Source organism: Lissotriton helveticus, chromosome 10, assembly GCF_964261635.1.
Source record: "Lissotriton helveticus chromosome 10, aLisHel1.1, whole genome shotgun sequence".
NCBI lineage: Eukaryota > Metazoa > Chordata > Amphibia > Caudata > Salamandridae > Lissotriton > Lissotriton helveticus.
Window position 1 is genome coordinate 1,186,047,408 of NC_136071.1, and position 20,825 is coordinate 1,186,068,232.

A 20,825-nucleotide genomic window follows, 5' to 3' on the forward strand; every position below is an offset into this window, starting at 1 on the left:
AGACACAACTCCCCATGAGAAACACAGAATTCTGACAATGAGTCTGCCGTTGGGGATCACACCACAACTGGAAGACTCTGGCACTTGGGATTTAGTCTTCGCTGCCATATACACTAAAACACAAGGTGTTCATTCATTAGCGGTAATATCTGACATATTAAAATTAAATACAGAATGAGTATGGGATAGAACCTGTCCTGGACTTAGGAATGAAATGATTACATAGTTTTAAACAGGTATCAACAATAATATTATCAAATATCGAAGGGAAAGCAGCAGCAGTAGCGACTTGCCAGCGACTCAGAGAACTGGATGTAACACATAGAGAAGCAAAACTACCAAGAATAATTGAAGAATCTTACACAGAAATGGGTAGGGATAGCTTAGGGAAAAGAGCCCTACAACCACATTTGTCAAATGGCCCTGAAAAGGACACACAAAAAAACTTTTGGCCCTCCTAAAAAGAGATGGGAAAACAACAAAGAGGGTACTACTGGAAATAGAACTCAGTCAAAAGCAGGATCTCCTCAAAAGGAGCACTCTGAAAAAAGGTACAACTTCAGGAAAAGGGAAAATATTCAGAAACCTGATGGGTATCAGGATACTGATACAAGTTCCTCTTGTTCTTTTCAGATTTCTGTGAAGACATCTGAAAAGAGAGGAAGGTCAGAACAAAGAGAAGATTGTTTACCTGTCCTAAAGACAAACATTGTAGTCTGGAAGTGAAACCAAAACATCAATTCACCAAGAAAAAGGTGGCAAGTATTACTATACATCATGCCAAAAATTCTGAGTACCCAACTATTGAATGGGGAATGGGCTCAGACGATGTTGGACAGTGCAGCAGAAGTGTCAATAGCTCGCCAGAACGTGAAGACCTTTCTGGAGGTAAAGGACCTGAATGAATACATCACTGTTGAAACAGCTGATACAAGGGTTAGTGCTCCAGAAAAACTATATGAAATAACACTCCAGTTAGAGGGAGACAAGGCCAGGAAAATTAAGATAATCTTTTGGGAAAAATTATCAAAGGGTTATGACATTTTGCTAGCTGAAAAGGACTGGCCTCCTGAAGTCGTGAGGGAGTGCCCACATGGTGAAGACATCATTATGCCAGCATTATCTCAACTAAATTCCAATCAATTTAAAATACATATATGCCAATAAATTGGCAACTTTACAAGCACCAGCATTATATAAAATCATGTTGGGTGGGATGAGGATTCACCTCATCATAAAATACATTTAAAACAAGAACCAACTGCACAGAGACAGAATCCTATAAAGTAAGATGTTAAAAAACAAGTCAGAGAGATTTAAGATTAACTTGAATATCAGGGGGTAATTGAAAATTGTACATCTCCAATTAACAATCCTTTGTTTCCCGTGGGGAAACCAGATAACACATTTAGATTAGTTTTCAGACATCTGAACTCATGCACAAAAACATTTGCTATACGAAATGTACAAAGTGCTGCATTAATGAATAATATTGTACGGAAAAAATACAAACCAACATTAGACATATCAAATGAATTCTTTTGCCAAAATATAGCACCTGAAAGCAGTTACGTAACATCATTCTCAATCATGGGAGCACAAAAACAATTTTGTCATCTTCCTCAAGCATTTAAGAACAGCCCAGAATTCTTTTCAGCAAGAGTCACTGAGTTACTACAACTCTATGATGATGAAGCATAATAATAATAAGAATCCACATTTGTAAAGCGCACAATCACCCGTAAGGGTCTCTAGGCGCTGGGGGCCGTCGGGAAGATTAAGCAAGCTATTGCCCAGAGTCACATGGTGTGGGGCTAATCTGCCGCCGGGGATCGAATTGTGATTCCCCAGATTCCGCAGTTAGTCGCCCTAGCTGTGGCACCACACCTCTTCCTCTGAAGCATTATCCTATGTCGATGGCATCTATCTAACTGATGATGACTTGGACAGGAACTTGAGAAGAGTGAACACTATTATTTTAGGGTTCACATCTGAGGGTTCCAAGTTCAACTTTAAAAAATCAAGAATTGCCCATCTAGGTGTCCTGTTCTGGGGATGTGAACTTTACATGAAGGAAAATGCTCAGCAGCTAATTTCTTACTGAAATGTGCACTGCTACAACCACCAAAAATGCTGAAACAATTACAGTTGAAACTCGGTTTTCAAAATTTTGGGTGAACATACATTACATTCTATGCAGAAAGGGTAAAACCCCTATATGCATTAATAAAACCTGATTTTTCAGTAAAAGATTGGACAACAGAACACACAAACATGCTTTGTTCACTCCAGGAAAATAGCTTCCAAACATATGCAAACACGCAACAACTCTCACAACCTGGTGATCAGAATAATTCCAGGTCAATAGGGGTACACTTACTTGACATTTAATGAAGGGGAAAAAGAACCCATAACATACAAATCACATTTGTACACAGCCGCAGAAATGTGCATTTATTCATCATCAGAAATAACTAAGACTCCAGTAATGGAAGCTGTAGCAGCAGGTAGAAATATAGCAGGGGGGAAGATATTAATTGTTGAAACACTGATACCAGACTTTGAGGCTCTCGCTAAAATATCTAATACTAAATGGATACATTGGGTTACTTCTCTTACTACAGCGAGCATTGAGTTCAGGTTCGACAATACCATCACAAAGAAACATTTGCATTTCAACACCCCAAACGATAACTATGTTTGTCCCTCAAAGTGATGCCTCTTGAAGGATTTAAATGTATACATTAAAAAAACTCAGTGCATAGCACAATTAGCGGAACTAAAAGCATTAGTACTTGCACTGCCGTACACGAATCAAAAATGCCCCACACTTATAGTGTGCAATTCGTTTTTACTGTGTAGAGTCATTTAATGAATAAATACTGAACTGGGAAAAGAATGGTTTCGAAGATGCAAAGGGAGGCATAATAAAGCATAACACGCTTTGGGAACAAGTAGTTCTGTTGAAAAACAAACTACCAAAAGCTCACGTGATACATACGTTGAGACATAAACGTGATGACGTTCATGTTGCAGGGAATTCATTGGCTGATGAAGCCGCCAAGAAAGCGGTCCGTATGGCTTCCGTAGCTGCAATCACTCATTCACAAATGAAAATAGACAGTGAAACATTCCTGGCTGTCAAGGCAACTTGCCTAGGAAATGGCGTAATGTTACCAATGCACTATCCACTCAGATACACTTATACAATTGATGCGAACAACGTTCCCTTTGCTCAAATCCCAGGAGTGGGGGATAGAGTAATTCCAAATGAGGAACGTAGCGGCACACAAAGGAATTAATTCGATACATGCCGGTGTTTCATCCACGGTAACCTTACTAAAAGAACAGTATTGGTGGCCTGGTAGGAGGAAACAAACTAAGACTTACATCCTAGGGTGTGATATATGCCAGGAGATGAAAGTCTCAGCGGTGAAACATCCTGCACAGACACCCCTTCTTATTTCAGACAAACCATTTCAGTGCATTTACCTGGATCACTGTGGCCCGTTACAAAGGGATGACCATTATAAATATATAATATTTGCAGTTGATTCCTGTACTAGGTTAGTATGGATGTGGCCCCATCGTTCGTCTGACGCTCGAACTGTTCTAAAGGATTTGCGAGTCTTTATCGGCATATACGCCGTACACACACTTCATTCTGACCAGGGTCCCCCATTTAGCTCTAAGGCATATAAGGAGGCCATCACTTGTCTGGGTGTGGAATTGCGGTACTCTTCTCTGTACCATCCCGAGGGAAATGCGGCCGTAGAGCGAAAAAAATGAGATATAACGCAATCAATAACAGCTAGAGTCTTAGGTTTGGGGGCGGGCTGGGTCAAACATCTATGTCAAGTTGAGCGTAGAGTTAAAAATAAGCCAAGAGCTTCTCTGGGGGAATCACTCCATATTAATTGTTATTTGGCATGATAATGTGGGTTACAAATCTTGACCGCTCATGTACAGTGGTAGAAACAAACCCCTTTGATGTCAAAGAACGTCTGGCTCTTTTACAGGACATTAATGAAATAAGATCGAAACAAAGCAAATTGATCCTGAAAGCATCCACCACTGGGGAAAATGTGGCTGTCATGGCAAGGCCTGTCTGGATTCCAATAGTTGGTGATCTGGTCAAAGAAAAGATTGCAGACAAAAATTAGTTTGGTGCATCTTATAGAAAACCAGTTCCTGTGTTGGCAATCCACAGATCAAGGACAGTACTTCTGCACCCCTTGCCGGAAAAAAGGAGAAAAGATTTGTGTCAATCGACCACATCAAACCACATCATGTGGCCAATACTAAACAGTAGGCCTCGTGGACACTGACCTAGTAGCAGACATCCTCCACTTGCTACAATTCAAGAGGTTCAAACTGAAAGACTGATAACATTTGAAAAGTCTACAGTGAGAAATTAAGGACTATGCAACACTGCAATGGAACTCATGACTCTTAACCAAGAAAATCAACAAAATAACCAAGTAACAATTCGTCCAGGTACTCCAGTCTAAGTCGACATGACAAATCATGAATTGATTTCACACCAAGCGAATTCAGCAATTTACACCAATCCTGAAGCTATGCAAACAATTGATTGAACTGGGTATTTCATTAACTTTGTTACATTTTCAGAGGATCCAAGTGAACCTGAAACGGTGCCAGCCTTAACAATCTTCAAGCAGCAAGTCAAAGATTTCATTCTTTTTCTGAAACAAACGTATCTGGTTCAACCATGGAATACACTATGACTTGTATCAGGACTACTTTGATTTTTTCTCTCGCTAGGAACTGTTCAAACTGTTAGTATGATGATAAATGGTACATTTCTTCAAAAAGAATCCATACAGAAAGCACTGAATACAACTTTGATACCACACAGTCCATCCCATCGTGATAAAAGAGACTTATCTACAGCTCACATTATAGCAACACCAGTACCAGATGGCATAATTTGGGACAAGGTTGATTATGACATATTAGGCCCTGTGGAAATGTTGAAAATTCCACATATGTTCAAAATTTTCTTACATGATTTTGTAGGATCCAGCATTCTATCTGATGATTGGAACTTTGAGATAATAAACAATATGATGTCAGACCCCCAAAAATCTGCAGCATTTTCAAACAATGAACTATAGTAGGGTACATCAAATTTCGAAGAAATGTTCTGCTATCAGAATTTTGGAAACAAATTTCTACATAAGTCGTCGATGCCACAAACATTTCTACATTATAACCAATGGAAACATTGTCTGACTCCACAGTCACCAGCTCCAGAACATTTGCTAGCAAATTTCCCAATTTTTCAGGTTTTAATACATCTGAAACAACATCATATTTTTTCAATATTATGAATAATACTGTAAAGAAAAGGATGTTAACAAATACCAAGATTATATATTCAAATGCATTTATTGATAAATTGTCTACACAAGGTTGTACATTTTGGAAAGACACCATTGAGACAAAAACTATTTGGGGATCCAAAGATTGGCAAGTCAAGGGAACTGAAGCTTTATTCAGGGCATGCCTCTTCTCGAAACAGATACTGTTTTTGAATGACACAGTGCAGCAGTCATTTTGCCTTGATCTTGCTAACATTAAAGACATGAATATACCACGTGTACCTACACCTGCAACTCTTAAAGGTGACAATTCCACCACAATAGATAAAATTCAGCAAAATAATATAACCAACACTGATTTATTTGTATTTATTTATTTAGCTTATATAGCGCAAACAGCTACCCAACAAAGGGTTTCCCGGCGCTGTGATTCAGTAATAGCTGACAGGACAAATGACTTAGATGTTTAATAGCCAGGTTTTCAAGGCTTTTCTGAATTTCATGTAATTCAGGTCGGAGTGCAAAGCCTGTGGCATGGTATTCCACAGTGAAGGTCCAAGGAAGGCGGAAGATTTGCCACCCATGCGTGCAAGTTTTATTTTGGGGATGACAAAATTGTTGGCTGTTGCAGATCTTAAAGGCCTAGCCGGATGGTAACGGTGAACCAGATTTTGTAAGTACTTGGGGGCTTTATTTGAAAAGATCTTGTGCATAAAGCATAGGGACTTGAATTTAATCCTATTCTCTATCTTCAGCCAGTGCAGTTCACGGATAAATTTGGTGGTGGATGAGAAAATAGGAATTTTACCTAACAGTCTGGCAGCTGCGTTCTGCACAGTTTGCAATCGGCGGATTGTAGCTTTATTTGCCCCCATATATAACACATTGGCGTAGTCTAGTCTTGATGTTATTAAGGCATTGATGACCGTTTTTTTGTGTGTTCTGGTAGCATCCAGCAAATTTTCTTTAGCCACTTTAGGATAACAAAGCAGGTGGCCGATGTTTTAACCGCTTGCTGGTGCATATTCAACGAGTCATCCACAATAAAACCTAGATTACGGGCCTGTGTAGTTGGAGTTGGGGGGGTACCCATTTCTGATGGCCAATGTTGGGGTCCCCAAAGTTCTTTATTTTTCCCCAAGACAATTAACTCTGTTTTTTCACCGTTTAATTTCAGGAAATTGTTTTGCATCCACCCTGCAATTTTTTTCAGTCCTAGATTTATTATGGAGGGGTTATTATTTCCTGATGATGAAAGGGAGAAGGGAAGCTGTGAATCGTTAGCGTAGGAAAACATCAGCAAACCAGTCTCTTCAACTGTTTTTGCAAGCGGACTCATGTACAAATTAAAAAGTAACGGGCTTAAAATTGAGCCTTGTGGAACTCCGTGTTTAAAGGTGAGGGTTTCGGAACAAGCAGATTGAGAAAAGACTTGAAACGTTCTATTCTCAAGTAGAGATGTAATCCAATTTAAGGCAGCGCCACAAATGCCTAAAGAGTGTAGAGTCCGTATTAGTACCGCATGTGACACAGTGTCAAATGCGGCACTGAGGTCAAGAAGCACTAGTGCCACCGTTTCTCCTCTGTCTATCATAGCGCGAATATTCTCTGTCACACCTAATAGAGTAGTCTCAGTTGAGAAGCCAGCCCAAAAGCCTGACTGATGGGAAGGCAGCAAGTCATGTGTGGTTATAAAATCTGTGAGACAGCGATGGACATGTTTCTCCAAACTTTTAGCAAAAATAGTTAGAAGAGAAATTGGTCGGAAGTTAGAGGGTATATTTGGATCAGCATCAGCTTTTTTTAATAATGGGTGGATCATTGCGTGTTTCCATTCATCTGGCACGTGTTCTTCTTGTAAAGATATGTTTAAGAGATCGGTAATAATGGACATAGATTTCCTACTAAGTAATTTTAAAATGGAGCATGGTAGAGGGTCTCTTGGTGAACCTGATTTGATCGTATTAATTAGGTCTATGACGGTGTCAATATTAAGCATAGGCCAGTTGTCTAGTATGACGGTATGAATATCACAGACATTGGGAGCTAGAATGTCATCTTGATTGCTCGGTCTATCAAGGAAGGAATTTCGAGCATCTGTAAGAGCTTCATTTTGTTCATTCTGTTCTTGTTCAATGCTCTGATATATTTTATCTACTTTATTTACAAAAAAGGTAGCTAGTTGGTCACATTGTGTTTTATTAAGGTCAGGTGGAGTTTGTGAAGTATTAGAGCCAGCCAGCTCTTTAACGATTTTAAAGAGAGTCTTGGATTGATTTAAGGCTGCAGTAATTTTGATGCAAACAAATTCGGCTTTAGCTTTACTACACATCTTTTGATAGTGTGTTAATTGTGTTTTATATTCCTTCTTAGTTTCTATGGAGTAGGACTTTCTCCACTGACGCTCCGTACTTTTACATTTAGTTTTTTCTAGCTTTAGAGAGTCATTGAACCAGGGGGTAGGTGGGCGCTGATTTTTACCCTTTAGCTTTGTTTTAGGCAGACACGAGTCGATGGCTGTCAAAAGCCATGTCTGAACAGAAGCCGAGAGATTTTGCACTCTTAATTTAGTGCAAGGTGTCGTGTCTTCTAGAAAAGTATTCAGAGTGTTAATATCTAATCTTTTCCATTTCCTAACAGCAGAAGTTGAAGCCAACGATGTGTCTTTATTTATCAGTTGTGCTCGAAATGAGAATTTAATAGAAAAATAGTCTGACCAGGGAATAGGCAAAGCAGGGAAAGTGTCCAAATTAGCAATGTTGGAAAAGATTGGGTCTAATAAATGCCCAGCGGTATGCGTGGGGCCAGAGTTCTTCAAACTTAAATTAAGCGACGCAAGATCGGCAATGAGTTCAGTAGCATTTATACAGTGATCATTGTCCAGATGCAGATTCAGATCGCCAATGATTGTGACGTTAGCAGCGTTCATAGCCAAGGAGCCAATAAGTTCTGATAAATTAGTTAGCCAGTTTGATGCCGCACCCGGCGGTCGATAAATGAGTGCTCCAGAAAATGTAAAATTAGGGGAAAGTATAATTTTAAAAATGGCGCCTTCGCACCCAGGGCATGGAATTTTTTTTAAATCGCAAGTAATTTTTTTTTTAAAGATTATGGCAATGCTTCCTCCTACTTTGTTTATCCTATCAAGGCGTATGATCGCATATGAATCAGGGAGGGCCATGGCAACATCAGGTCCAGAGCTTGCATGAAGCCATGTTTCCGTTACAAACAAAGCGTCAGGAGCCTCATCTATTAATAGGTTAAATATTTCTGTTTTATGCTTGGGTAGGGAGCGGCAATTCAAGCTGAGAAAAGTAAACAGCCTAGAATCAGGGTTAGAGAGTTTCGTATTGATTCTACCCTCCGTTTATTTTGTCCCAACAGAGTTTATTGCAAGAGTGCAGTTATGACATACATTATTCTTTCTGTCTAAATCAAAATGACAGCAACGAGGTCGTCTAAGGGATTTCAGAGCTAATAGTTGCTCAGAACTATATTTTATGGAGTAAGTAATATTGTTAGCATTGTTTGTAGAACCGCTAAGAAGTACCTGTGAAGAATATATAGGAGGCTGAGGGATAAGAGCCATGGCCGTCGGGCTCGTCCGAGGCGCGGACGGGCGCAGACAGGCTGACTCTGGCGTGACTCCGGCGCTATCGCGGAGGATTGCTATTTCCTTATGTAAGGATGGCTAGAGCGCTGTTGAAGCTCATGCCCCCCACCTAAGATGTCTGCCGTTTACGAGTAAATTCCCATTGAATTCGGTATTCAGCCCGCAAATCGGCTGTTACCGTCAATGTACAGGATCTAGATCTAGTGATGGCAGAATTCGACAAGGTGCAGTAAATAAATGAAAAGTTTTAAAATTCGCCGTTTAAAAATGCTCGCATTCAGCAAAGAAACATGAAAGTACAATTCAGTAGGCAGTCTACCTACCGGCTAGTCGCCTCAGGAGGGGTCCAGTGATTAGTCAAATACACGAATCTCGCGTTGCTTCGTAAAGGGCTCCTTATGTAAGGATGGCTAGAGCGCTGTTGAAGCTCACGCCTCCCACCTAAGATGTCTGCCGTTTACGAGTAAATTCCCATTGAATTCGGTATGCAGCCCGCAAATCGGCTGTTACCGTCAATGTACAGGGTCTAGATCTAGTGATGGCAGAATTCGACAAGGTGCAGTAAATAAATGAAAAGTTTTAAAATTCGCCGTTTAAAAATGCTCGCATTCAGCAAATAAACATGAAAGTACAATTCAGTAGGCAGTCTACTGATTGGGACAAATGGCTACTGTGGCCAATATATAGTGCTGGATGTCATAAAAGATTTATGAATCAAACCCGCAGCTTTACAGTGCATAGGCCTGATCCACGCTTTGTGTAAAGACAACACCCAGGGATAGTAAAGACTTACAGCTTAGGTAAGCAATGTCTGGATCGGTTAGAAACATCTTCTTTAAAATTAGTACAAGAACATTTGTCAATGCTGAAAGACGACTCAGATATTAGAGATTTTCTGAAAAGTCCATGGAAAATACATAATAAATGTTTTATCTATGCAGCTATTAATGCTGCTTATAATGAGAATTGGAAAGTGTAGCAGGCAGAGGCTGTTTGATATATACATACATATATATATATATACATAGCTGCAGAACGCATACGGGAATTAGACCATATTATTTTGGAGAAATCTCTTCAAGTGATTGAGAATGGTTTAACAACTTTGTCATCCAGAATGTATTCATTGGGTAACATTTTATCCTCGACAATAGACATCCTTGAACAGGATTTAGCCTTATTACAACAAGGCCAGTCCCAGATACGATCTGTCATGTCACTGGAATGGATACTGCAATCTTTGAGGACAGGTCATGTGCCTGGGGGTTTTATAAACTAATCGGTGCTGTTTTCAGTATGTAATCTGACTGAAAAAACAAATACAAATGGCACAAAGAGGAGCTGATTACAAAATGTTGCACATTGAAATACTGGAAAAAATGCCCTTAACAGTATCTGAAAATACAGCTACAGAATGGTTGATTCATGGAGAAATTAATCTGTCCTTGGGGACATTCCAATTTCAGTATTGCCTTCAAAAATATCAGGCAAGCACATATGAAAAAATGGGTGAGGGATATATTTCTAAAACTTGAAAATTGCCTTATACTTTTATACATGTAGAAGTAGGGACAGTATTGTATATTTAATGTATTTCAATTGTTCACACTCGATTAGTGGTTCACTCACATGTAAAGACATCACTCTGCACGGCACCTGCAATGGTAATGTTGCAAACCTTTCATGTCAACTAGAAGGACAACGAGCTCCTGTGATAACTCCCACTTTTAGGCTTCTGTCTAATGGAAGTTATTCTATATTAAGCGATCACAGCTGTTGTGGACTGAAGGAGGGACAGCCTTGTCTGGTAACTGTTAATATGAAGGTTACATGTTGTGGGCATCTCCTGTATCCAGCGCCAGATGCAGCCCTGTTACATACAAACTCCCCGGTCCACTTTGTGGAAACGTTATTATGAATGTTTATTATCAGTTATACAACAGGCATCGCAAATGTATTTAAGACACTCAGGGCCCCATTAGGATGGTGGTTGGAAAACCTCCCCGACCGCCATGAAGGCGGGAAACAACCGCCCGCCGGGCCCTTGCATAAACCAGCGGTCAAATTAGGAACAACTGCCAAAAAAGACCGACCACGGCGATAGCGGGCTGATAAAAACTGCCCAACATGGGCGATGGCGCCCAAAAACCGACAGCGGCGGTCAGAAACGCAGCGGAAAAGCTACAAGCCTCCGCAAGCAAAGCGGTGACACCGCATGGGAAATTAGTATATCCCCGGTGGTCCTGCGGTATGATCTGCTGTTTCAAACCGCCGCGGTCACACACAGGAGTGAATGGGAGAGACAGCGGAAGAGCTGCAGCATAGCCACCGCATCGGACGATACATGAAAAACATGGCGGACGATGCAAAAACACTGCAGCAATTCCAAACATTGAACAAATCAAAGTAGCCACGCCCCCCAAATACACAAAACACATACAAATGAAATACATAAATGCCAAACAAAAACATACAATTCCCAGGAAAACTCCCACAACACACCTGACAGCATTACAGGCACTGTTGTGGCCTATGTAGTGTGTTGCTGCAATGTGATTGCAGGGTGTGGTGGTCACCATGTTGATTTGGGCATCTCCTGTACTGCATTGATTGAATTGCTTTGCCCTGATGATGACACTAACACAACCCTGCATCTTTCTCTCATGCCGAATCTCCAGTGGACACCGAGGAACAGGAGCCGGAAACCAGTGGTGGTGAGAGTAGCACTACTGCTGCACTGGAGCCCAGTGACACAGAGCTCAGCAGCGCATCTGAGGGGGACCGCAGTATGCAGGAGGAATCCGTGCCTGAGACACAATGTACTACATCATCTGATGCCAGCGGTGATGCATCCATGTTGGCAGGCACAGGGAATGGGGACTCTGCATCATCATCTATCACACAGCGGCCAGTGGCCAGCCTCCCATCCACTTCCTCTGGTGCTGTCCATGTCAGTAAGCGGGGACGAGTTCGATTCACACCTGCCACCACTGAGCCTGCACCTGTCCCCCCTGCTGCCCTCAGTGCTTAGTCTGTAGAGCTCCTGCACCAGCTTTGTGTGGGCCAGATAGCCCTGCTCAATGCCTTCAGTGACCATGACAAAAAATTAGGCCAGGTGGTTGCTTACATGGAGGGCATACACTCTGACGTGGGTGGGCTACACCGTACAGTCCAGGCGTTGTCATCTGCAGTGACGTCTGCCCTTCAACAGGCACATGCTCCAATTCAACCTCAGGTGCCTTTGTCCACCCCCCAGTCAGTGGCCACATTGGATGATAGTGACCATGGTTCCCATGCGTCACAGTCATGATACAGCACAGGAAGCACCCAGCAGAAACAACAAAAGCGGACCTGTCCACAGACACCATCCCCACAGAAGAGGTGAGCCACCCCAGAATGCAAAGACAAGAGCGCGTCAGGGAAGAGCAAGGCCGAAAAAGCAATGAAGCAGACATCAGGCTCCCATGCCTCAGAGGCATCACCAGCGAAGGACTCTCCTGTCACTAAAACGTCACGCAGAGCTAGACGTGCAGTGTCTATGCCCACTGAGGAGGTGTTGTATGGCAAGGGTACACCAAGGAAGGGCTCAGGGCCACATTCCCCCGCCACTTCAACTCCAATTCCAAGCCCAGTGAAGCAGGTGAAGGAGGGCACTGTAGGGGCTACCCCAGGCAAACAGGCAAAGGAGGGCACTGTAGGGGGGACACCGGGCAAACAGGGGAAGGAGTGCACTGTAGGGGGTACACCTGGCAAACAGGGGAAGTTGGTCCAGAGGCGTAGCCAGACAAAGTATTCTGCAGGATCCAGCACGTCATGACAGGGAGTGCCAGTGTCTGCACCTGATGCAGGACTGTTGGTGTGTGTTCCTGTTGTGTCATCACCAGTTCCCACCTGGTCCAAACAGCCCACCAGCTTTCCGAGCCACTGATAGCCCCACATCACCTGGGCCTCTGGCTCCCCAGTCAAGTGGTCCTGCTGTACCGGACAGACAGCCAGCTCCCAGTCCGCCTGACAACCAAGAGTGAGTGGTAGTCCCCCTCATACACCTGTCTCTCATACATACAGGTGTGCTAGTCCTGCCCATTGTTTACCACCTGGGTGTGTTGCTGGCCATGGAAGGGTACAGTCAAACACACTCACTGTGGAGCTTCTGATGTCCTGACTCTACACTTCTCCCTGGCCACTGGCCTTGTCATTCACTGCTGCTCTCCCTTGCCTATGCAGCTTCCCATGTCCGGACTCTGCTACCTGCCATGTACACTCGCCATGTTGCTCTGCTGTGTTGGACTCTACCCTGTGCAGCCTCTCATGTCCTCACTCTACCCTGTGCCATGTACACTGGCCCTGTTGCTCTGCTGTGTTGGACTCTACCCTGTACAGCCTCTTATGTCCTCACGCTGCCACCTGCCATGGACACTGGCCCTGTTGCTCTGCTGTGTTGTACTCTACCCTGTGCCATGGACACTGGCCCTGTTCCTCTGATGCGTTATACTCTACCCTGTGCAGCCTCTCATGTACTTGCTGTGCACCCTGCCATGGACACTGGCCTTCCTGTTTGGAGTTTGCCTGTGCGGATTATCTTGCATATGATCCGCATTTTGTGCCTTGCTCTTGCCTTTTGTGCAATATGTGAATAAAGATAGTTACTCTTTTTGTCTGTTTTGTCAGTGCCCGTGCTGATTGAAGTTCTTTTGGTGTGTGCATTTGGTTGGCCGTGCCCCATGCTCTATGTGTCACTTCAACTTTGCCAAGCTCTTTGCCCACAACACATTTTCAACCAGGGGTGACAGGGTCTTCAGCAGTGCTTAATTTATAAAATATTAAGTGCAGGTGCTCCCAATTTTTTTTTAGGAGGCGACACCCACTTCCGCCGGCTCCACCTACTTCCTCCACTGACTGTCTAAGTACACTTTCCCAACTAGACAAAACTAACAATGTCGAACAGCACAGTGCCAGACATCACTGACTCACTCTTTCAGAGCTGCCATTAACACAGGTGGTGCTCAATGCAACAAACTTTTTGGTGACCCCCCACCCCTCCAATGACCTCCTTCTCCATGGATTTCCTTACTACCTCTCTCCAACTATGCCCCGTATCTCTCCATTGTTCCTTTCTCACAAACATTTCATTTGTTTTTATAGTGCTGTCTTACAGGTGCAGGGTGTCAGAGCACTTTATACCACAGACACATTGAACAGAGATAATGAATCCCCCTAGGAAATGTTAAATAAACAATGAGAATTGCAAGGTGTAGGATCACGTCATCCATACTGGTAGGCAGTATATTGTAAAAGTGGTCTGGAAAAGCACCCATGATTTCAAATCTACCACAGTAATTGGGGGTTGTCTTTACTAATAAGAATGCATTTCTACCCAAACTAACTAACAACATTTTTTAGCCAGTGTGTGGATTACAATTGTAATTTATGAATTGCAAGTAACCAAAGGGCATCTGTTACAAAAACACTGACCCATTTAACTATTCACATAAAATACGATTTTGTGATATGCAAAATACATATTCTTTGAAGCATGTAAGCCGCCTTTGCTATAAACGCTGGAGAAGTGGTGAACAGGAAACTGCAGGCGAAAGGAGCTGCAAAGAGATTAAAACTCTGGTGCAGCTTCAGACTCGGCTGACCACAAGTCGCATCCTCTGCTTCAGGCATTGCAGACATCTAGGGTGCAATGGATCTCCCACCCTTCAGGGATCTCCATTCAGTCTCAAAACTAGGAATATCTGTGACATTCGGGAGTCTACGGTGTTTCGGGTGTCCTTATCCTACGTCACTGCTTTTCGGGTGTCCTCATCCTAACGTGTGATGTGATTCAGGCACGATTGTGAAACATGAGTTTAGGAAATGTAATGCACAGAAAATGGCAGGGCACGCTCCCACAAGAACAACCACAATATGATGAATCGTAAAATGTTCAACTCCAGAACTATATTGCAAATTCGGTCAGGTGAGGCATGTCACACCGAGGCCCTTTGGAAGGACGCTGGCCTATTGATTGCTATTTTTCTGTGTTTTAAGACATCTTGAGGGGTTTCCTCACACCCAAAACACAAGCATCGGCTCGGTAGTAACAGCTCACCGAGACAGGAAACCCGCAAAGATACCTTCTGGCAGCTGCACAGACAGTCTACACGTGACATCGGTCGAGGGAAGGCGCAGTGCAAGATGTCAGTAGTTTACATAAGCACCCTTTACTCCAGGAAATTTCTTCTATCATACCATTTGTGTCTCTACTTATGAATGAATTCTGACACACGACAGGTCTGAAATGAAAACGCCCTTCGTAGTTGAAGAGGGCAGACCTGTGACCGTGGGTGTGATTCTCAAAGTGTGTTAAAAACAAGAAGTTCTACTTCCCAGACATGTGTTATTGTTTGTAGAATCACTGCCAAAAAAAACTATTATGCACTCCTGCTGCTGTTTCAATTCGCTTCAAGGGGCAAGTATCACACGATGTTTGACGATAGTGGATTTTGTGTAAGCCTGCAGCACTGGAAAAAAAGCCTGTGAGTTCTTGAGTGTTATTGTTACTGATATTTGTGCAGCGTCCTTCTTAACTAGTGTGGTTTCACAGCGCTTTTGGTGCATCATCCCACTTGGTTGTAGCCTGACCGTGCAAGTGTGCTTGGTAGGGTGGCCTCTGTGGGAAGCGTTTGATTGTGTGTGTGGCTGCACATAATCATGCTTGCTTGCATACTATAGAGAGGCTGAACCGCATGCATGTATGTTGTATTTATATCCGCGGCGCCTGCCAGGCCCTGCCTCACCTCGTACCGCTTAGGTTGCTTCGGAGTCAGAAACAGTAGTAACATCAGTCATCAACAACACAACAGTACACTACTCTATAACAGTAACAGCAGCACTTATGGTAGTTACTGTAGTGCAGCACTCACTCTGTGCCTCTAATTCCTATCAAATCATCTACGTCCACTAAACGCGTGTAGACCCGGCCCTGATAATTAAGTGCCGGTGCTAAGCACCGGCAAGCAACGGCACAAATTAAGCACTGGTCTTCAGTCCATTCACACACTGATACTAGTGTTATCTGTGATGACTATTTTAACTGTCACGCAGTTATCCTATTAGTGGTTTGCTATTGTTGGCTATATTGTTGACATGTCAGGTTGGGGGACACTGCCAGCACAGGGTGTGATGCTGTGCACAGGTTTGCATGCAGGTTGGGCAATGTCACTATGTATGTATGTTGTTCCTTTATGTGTGCCCAGCTGGGTATGTGTGTGGTCATCTTGTGTTAGCCCTTAGTCCTGGTCCCATGGCCTACATGAGATGTGTGCTCTTGGGTAGTCAAGAGGTGTGTAGTGTGAAGGGTGTGACTTTCTAGTGGGTGTGGATTTGTGTGTGCCCCTGGATTGTGAAAGACACACATGTGTCACCCAGGAGTTGTGTGCCTGTTGTTTGGGTTGTTCTACCCTGTGGATATGGTTGTATGCATATGTGTGAGTTGTCTGTTGTGCACTGTGCAGTGCGACCCTTGACCCTGTCCTCAGGTAGGTCGCCCCCCAGCCGCCACACGGTCCTCCTGTGAGGCTGACCCCCCGCTTCTGCCGTAACTAGACCGCCTCTCCCCCTCCGAGGTCGGCCTTGCCCTTGCCTTTGCCCGTGCTTGCTCCTGCATGCATCCTCTGCCCGTTCCTGTTGCCTCTTTGTTTCTCTTGTTGTCTTTATTGTTCTTATTTACTGCCACTGTTGTGCCCTTTTTTTTTGGCCTTCTGTATCACCTTCCCGCTGTTGCGTCCCTGCGGACCCGTCCCCGGCTCTCCCATTCGCTGCCCCGCTCCCGCCTCCCAGCTGCTCCTCCCTCCCACAGCCCCTCATATGGAGGCCGCGCAGCGACCGAGAGCAGCGGGCACGCCGCAGGCACGCCGCAGGCACGCCGAAGGTGCACCAAAGGCTAGCTCGTCTGCCCCATCCTCGCCTCGTCCGCGCCTGGACCGTGCCCAGCGCCAGAACCCCTGGCCATCGCCAGAGCCAGAGTACCCGACTGAGCTACGACATCGCCGCCCTCAGCGTCCTCAACACCTGGACGACCAACAGCCTGCTACCGAGCCACCCCGAAACGCACCCACGGACCCTTGACCTGCCCAGCCTGTAAATTCATCTGCCGTAACTAGACCGCCTCTCCCCCTCCGAGGTCGGCCTTGCCCTTGCCTTTGCCCGTGCTTGCTCCTGCGTGCATCCTCTGCCCGTTTCTGTTGCCTCTTTGTTTCTCTTGTTGCCTTTATTGTATTTATTTTCTAATTTACTGCCACTGTTGTGCCCTTTCTGTCCTCGCCCCCCCGGCCCCCGTTTTGGCCTTCTGTATCACCTTCCCGCTGCTGCGTCCCTGCGGACCGGTCCCCGGGTCTCCCATTCGCTGCCCCACTCCCGCCTCCCAGCTGCTCCTCCCTCCCACAGCCCCTCATATGGAGGCCGCGCAGCGGCCGAGAGCAGCGGGCACGCCGCAGGCACGCCGCAGCCACGCCGAAGGCGCACCAAAGGCTAGCTCAACTGCCCCCGTCCTCGCCTCGTCCGCGCCTGGACCGTGCCCAGCGCCAGAACCCCTGGCCATCGCCAGAGCCAGAGTACCCGACTGAGCTACGACATCGCCGCCCTCAGCGTTCTCAACACCTGGACGACCAACAGCCTGCTACCGAGCCACCCCGAAATGCACCCACGGACCCTTGACATGCCCAGCCTGTAAATTCACCTGCCTCCGATCCTGCACCCCGCCCGCTGGACCTAACATCAACAACAACCACCTCAAGTGCATCCTCCTCAACACCCGTTCCATCCACAAGCACGCCATCGAACTCTGGGACCTCCTTGACACAACATCACCAGACGTCGCCTTCCTCACGGAAATCTGGATGAACGCCTCCTCGGCCCCCGACATTGCCATAGCCATCCCGGACGGCTACAAGATCAGCCGCAAGGACCGCATCAACCAAACCGGAGGAGGAATCACCATCATCCACAGGAACACCATCAGCGTCATGACCAACGCCGAAGACACACTCTCCACCGCCGAACACCTACACTTCCAGATCCACACCAACTCCAAAACCACACTCAGAGGAGCCCTCATCTACAGACCCCCGGGCCCGCACACACAATTCAGTGAAACCATCACCGACGTTGACAGCCGCACGCACTAACCTCACCAGAATACATCCTCCTAGGGGACCTGAACTTCCACCTGAAGAACAACAAAGACAACAACACCACCACCCTGCTCGACAACCTCGCCAACCTCAGACTCAAGCAACTGGTGAACACCACCACTCGCTACCCCGGCCACACGCTGGACCCCATCTTCTCCGCTGTCAACCACGTCTCCTTCAGCCACTCCACCGGACTACACTGGACCGACCAGTGCTGCATCCATTTCACCTACAAGAAGACTACATCCCACCACCGCATGCTACAGATCCCCCGCAGATGCTGGAGCAAAGTCACCACAGACCAGCTAACCACATCACTGAGCCAGAACCCACCAGCCGACAACTCTGACACCAACGACGCAGCTCACAATCTCGCATAGTGGATCACCAAGTACGCCAACAACCTTGATCCACTGAAGAACCCCCCAGGCAAGACCAGCAACAGGAAAACCACTTGGTTCACCGACGCCCTCAAAGACTCAAATAAATCATGCAAGACTCTCGAAAAAACCTGGCGCCACGAACGGACGACAGAAAACATGACAGCTGTCAAGAACGCCACTCGCAAACACCACCAGCTGATCCGCACCACCAAAAGGACATCATTCAAAGAGCGACTGGACAACAACACCCACAACAGCAAGGAACTCTTCAGCATTGTAAAAGAGCTCTCCAACCCCAGCGCCAGCAACAACGACATCACACCATTGCAAGACCTCTGCAACTCCCTCGCCACGTTCTTCTACCGCAAGATCGCAGATATACACAACAGCTTTGATGCCCAGACTCCGCCTCCAGTCACTAAACCAAAGACCCCCACCACCACCCTAAGCGACTGTACCCCAAACAGCACAGAAGACACCACCATGTCATGAACACCATCCACTCTGGCTCTCCCTCTGACCCATGCCCCAATCACATCTACAACAAAGCCAACACCATCATCGCACCCCACCTCTGGATCGTCATAAACAACTCCTTCGCATCAGCCACCTTCCCAGAGAGCTGGAAGCAAGCGGAGATCAACGCCCTTCTGAAAAAACCCACAGCTAACCCTAAAGACCTCAAGAACTTCCGCCCCATCTCTCTTCTTCCCTTCCCGTCTAAAGTCATCGAGAAGACCGTCAATAAACAGCTGACCGCATTCCTTGAGGCAAACAACTTGCTCGACCCATCCCAATCCGGATTTTGAGCCAACCACAGCACCAAGACAGCCCTTATCGCAGCCACCGACGACATCAGGACCCCGATGGACAATGGGGAGATAACCACCCTCATCCTCCTAGACCTCTCAGCCGCCTTTGATACCGTCTGCCACCGCACCCTAATATCCCGCCTCCACAACACTGGGATCCAAGGAAAAGCACTGGACTGGATCACCTCGTTCCTCTCTGTTAGACCTGGCACCTTGGCGTGAGTTTCCCTTCCACTTTTTGCTGATGTGCCTCAGATGTTTTTGCTGATGTCCGCTGCTCAGGGCACTGCGCCCCGGCCAACCCGTGCCGCAGTGCAAGTGCTCCCTATTAAAAGTGTAACTGTGATTGATATTCCTGATTGGTTCATTGGATTTACTGTCAGTCCCCAGTAAAGTGCACCAGGAGTGCCAGGGCTTGTAAATGCCAATGCTGCTAGTGGGCCTGCAGCGCTGGTAGCGCCACCCACAGAAGCAGCCTTTTAAAATGTGTCTAGGGTCTGCCATTGCAGAACCCGCGTGCAGTCTGGTACTGTCATGCTGGCTGGGCAAGTGCACACACTTTCCAGCTGCTAAACCTTCCCTTAACTTCATATTAGTCACCCCTATGGTAGGCCCAAGGGCAGGGTGCCTTGTAAGTGTAAGGTAGGACATGCTCTGATGTGTGTGGCATGCCCTAATAGTGAATTACTGCCAAATTCATTTTTCACTATTGTAAGGCTACCTGTTCCCTTTAGGCCAGATGGGCTGCTGGAATTATTACACTCTATAATCCCAGCAGGCTCAGGGAACATGGTAGAAAATAAAGTTTATTATGCCTGAACTCAGAATAATAAAATACTTCTTTTAGTAAAGTTTATTTTAATATCCTGTGTTTGCAAATCCTACTTTTAGAAAGTTAGCATTTGCTTGCCTAACCATTTCAGCCCGCCTCTGCTAGTATGTGTATCTGGCTGTCTGGGATGTGTGAGTGACAGGGCTGGGGGATGACAGGTGGTGAATGCAAGGATTACACCTTAGTGGGAGGTAGGAGTGCCCCTGGACTCTTAATCAGGCTGTGCTCTGCCACCACAATGTAGGCTCCGCCCCCTGGGGAGCGACTGATGACTCAGCCTGCACCTGGCCCAGGAAGGGCGAAGCACTGTCATTAAGGTACTCCTGGCTGCCCCTGTCCACACAATGCTGGCTCCACCTCCTGTGGAGCGTCTGATTGGCCTGCCCCTCACACTGTAAGCAGAAGCCAGAAGTACACCCAACAAGTGCTCAGAGACTGAATGAAGTTATGCAAAGGCCCCCCTGGCCTGAAAATACAAAGGAAATGCTGTATAAAAGTAGGAGCCCTGCTCCTCCTAAATCAGAATCCTGTTTCCCACAACGAACCTCTGCCCAACTAGAAGGAGAAGAAGACGCTGGAAGGACTGGCCTGCTGCTTGCCTTGCTGAGAAAGGAGAGGAGAAGACTTTGCAAAAGACTTTGCTGACTTGTGCTTTGAAACA